This window comes from Lycorma delicatula, chromosome 12 (genome assembly GCF_047948215.1).
Source record: "Lycorma delicatula isolate Av1 chromosome 12, ASM4794821v1, whole genome shotgun sequence".
NCBI lineage: Eukaryota > Metazoa > Arthropoda > Insecta > Hemiptera > Fulgoridae > Lycorma > Lycorma delicatula.
This window is the reverse complement of record NC_134466.1, coordinates 36302983-36306234: the sequence shown is the minus strand read 5'-3', so window position 1 is coordinate 36306234 and position 3252 is coordinate 36302983. Positions and strand designations below refer to the sequence as shown.

At 42.7% G+C, this 3252-nt stretch overlaps 1 non-coding gene across 1 annotated transcript; it reads right to left on the bottom strand.

The window, feature by feature from the left end:
- Positions 1-1565: 1565 nt before the first annotated feature.
- Positions 1566-1674, bottom strand: LOC142333528 (U6 spliceosomal RNA). Its single transcript, XR_012758627.1, has one exon. It is a non-coding gene; the product is annotated as a U6 spliceosomal RNA (small nuclear RNA).
- Positions 1675-3252: the final 1578 nt, after the last annotated feature.

The window sequence follows — 3252 nt, the reverse complement described above, 5'->3', positions numbered from 1 at the left end:
AGAAGATGAAAAACATTTCTGCCTTAAAGTTAAGAAAAACTTTAAATTTACTCAATACGACAATGGTTGCACGTGGAAAAATTTTCACTTTTTTAGCATACGAAAAGCCCCATCTTCTTATAATTCCAGCAATATTTTGGTCACCTCTTGCCGTAAGGGTTGGTCATATCAAATGTTTTTTTCAGACAAAAGTTTCAGGTAATGTTTAGAGGACCACTTACCGATTCGATACTGTGCCTATTAAGGGAGGTATGATTTTATTATTCTTCAAAATCCTACTTTTTCGACCCCCTTGGCTCAGTGGTTGGTGATATAAAAAAACTTTACTTACGTAGGTTTTAGCCTCTTATTCAAAGAATAGTAGGAGTTTTAAACGAATTTGATATTTTATTTTATAAGAAAGTTATAGCAATAATTTGTTTTTTCGAAACCCCCCCCCCACCGACATTTCCACACCAATTGTTCGATTTCGGCCGTTAACGAGCACGACCGAGATTTTGGGACTTGTTATTTTTAAGGAGCAATATGAATGTGATTGCCGCATAAAGATCGGCAGTTATCGTGTCCACAAGAAAGTAAAATATATTATATATATATATATATATATATACTTTTGAGCTGACAGTGGTTTTGGGATCTGAGGATGTGAAACGCGAAGATATGTAGATATATTTGAAAATTTTCCGTAAGTCGAATCATGGTACCCAATACAATAGGTAGCTTTTGTATTAAATATACCTAAAACAACAATACATGTACCACCCCCACAGGCTGAGGCCTCGGGATGTATTTTATTAATCTCTAAATGTAAAATAGTTCAAAAGTACCTCGAGGTTTTTCTTAAGATAAAAATTCACGAAGCACCTTCAATAGGTTGCGGGGATGGCGACGTATTAAAGGCATTGCTGTCTCCTTCTGAATTCGTCGTCTGGTTAATCCTGATGGGGGTCTTAATTTTAAGACAATGAGTATCTTGTACAAGGACGTCTGCAAGGCAATTATGCTATATGCGGCGCCTGTTTGGGCGGATAGGCTAAAATTTAAAAGCTATATTTTGTTAAGGGCTCAACGCCTTATAATGTTAAAGAGTGGTTACCATACAATTTCACGGGGAGAGATTTTTGTGATCGCAGGAGTGAAACCGATAGACTTGATTGCGTCTAAGAAGCAACAGCGTTACGTTGCTAAAACGTCAGAGGTGAATTGACTTCAAAGAAAATAAAGGGGATAGAAGAGCATGGTGTCACCCTATGGCAGGCCAGATGGAATGAGACAGAGTCTGGACATTATACGCATGATCTTTTCCCTAATGTTGTTGTTTTGCGGGACGCCTTTTGGGTACACCCGAACAAGTATGTGTCGCAATTTCATTCAGGACATGGCGCTTGTCGGGACAGCCTACAAAAATTCGACTTGGCGGACTCTAGTATGTGTCCGTAATGCGGATTGTTGGACGATGCTTATCATGTGACATATGAATGTGCTAGGAATGACTTAATGCGCACGGATACCAAATGTCGGCTAGATATATTATCGCGTCGAAACTTGATCTTCGTGTAAATTGGAAAAGCCAGGCCAAATGGTTTTGCGTGTCATCCTTGCGCAGGGGCCATGCTAATCTTCTCTATATCGTTCCAATTTCAGCGTCCAGGTCCTGGCTTATGCAGATGACCTTGCAGTCCTCGTAGAGGGAAGGACGGTCTTGGAGGTGCGGGAGAGGGTGTATGCGGCCATCAACACTATACAGGAGTGGTTGAGGTCCAGGGGTCTGCAACTGTCTACGGAAAAATGCCGGTGTATTGCCTTTACGGGTAGAAGAGTGCTAGAACCGTTTAATATTTCCATCAACGGTCATGCTATAGAAGAAGCGAATAACATCAAGTGTATAGGAGTTATCCTCCAGAAAAACGGTAGATACACCGAGCACATAGTCAATGTATGCAACAAGGCAGAAAGGATGATAAAAAGTCTAAACATCATTATGTCATCGCAGAATGCCCTTCGGGCCTCAAAGCGCCGTTTACTGGCGACCACCGTCGTGTCTTCGCTTATGTATGCCGTTCCGGCCTGGTGGCGCTCTATCGCCATCAGGCGCAAACAAAGAGAGACTGGCGAGGACGCACAGGTGTGTGCTCCTAGGTGTTGTGTCCGCATACAGGACAGTGTCCTATGCCGCCCTGTGCGTGTTATCGGGTACACCTCCTATTGACCTAATCGCAAAAAAGAGGGTGGAGCGGGCACAAGGCAAGCCTGAACAAGAGGTCAGGGATGCCGTTTATAATATCTGGCAGGAAAGATGGTCGGAGGAAGCTGTGGGTCGATGGACAAGAACCCTCATCCCCAACATCAAGCCATGGTTGTCGAGAAGATTTGGTGAGGTTGATCATCACCTATCGCAGTTTTTTACAGGACACGGTTCCTTCAACTACCTGCACAAAATAGGCAAGAGAGAAGAGCCAATTTGCAACTACTGCAACGAGATAGATGATGCTGAGCACACCTTTTTTGAGTGCAATAGGTGGGACATACTTAGACATAGTAAGGCACTGCTGCGGTGTGTTGGCACTGATGAGCCACCAAGGACTCCACGGGTAACAGTAAGGCAACAGCACACTGAATACTGAAGGGACCCGGTACCGCGTCGCGGCGAACTGGGTCTGGCGTGGTGTAATAATGTGGTGTATTAGTATTGCCCTTTTGGGTCCCCAAGGGGGCAATATTGATAAAGAACTCTCAAAAAGAGCTAACCGGTAGGCCGACCTGCCTTGCCGGTATATAGCCGGTAGGTGGGGAGGCCTATTTGAGTTTAAAGACACTCCCCTGGGCGGCGTAATACCAACAAGTCGATCCGGCCCAGGAAAGCTGAGGAAAAAAAAAAAAAGGGCAAATGGTTGATCGAAGAAAGGATCGCTGAAAGAGTGTGATGTTCTCTTGGATTTTCTTTCTTTGTGTCTATGTTTGGTTTTTTGTTATTTTTGTTTCTGTTTGGTTATAGATTTTTCTTTTTCGTTATTTATGTTATGATACATTATTTATTATTATTGTTATGTTTTGTTACTGTTTTTGTATTGCGTTTTATGATTCGTTGTGTATCGATCTCATTTTTACCTTTCGGGTAGGTAGAGTTCAGTTCCTTCGTTTTTAGAAAGTCGTTCAGTCTTGTTTAGATGTGTTTTGTTTGGAATTTATGTTAGTTAATAGTACACCGATGGGACTATCGCTTGTGGCATTCGCATCGATGGCATCCTGGCT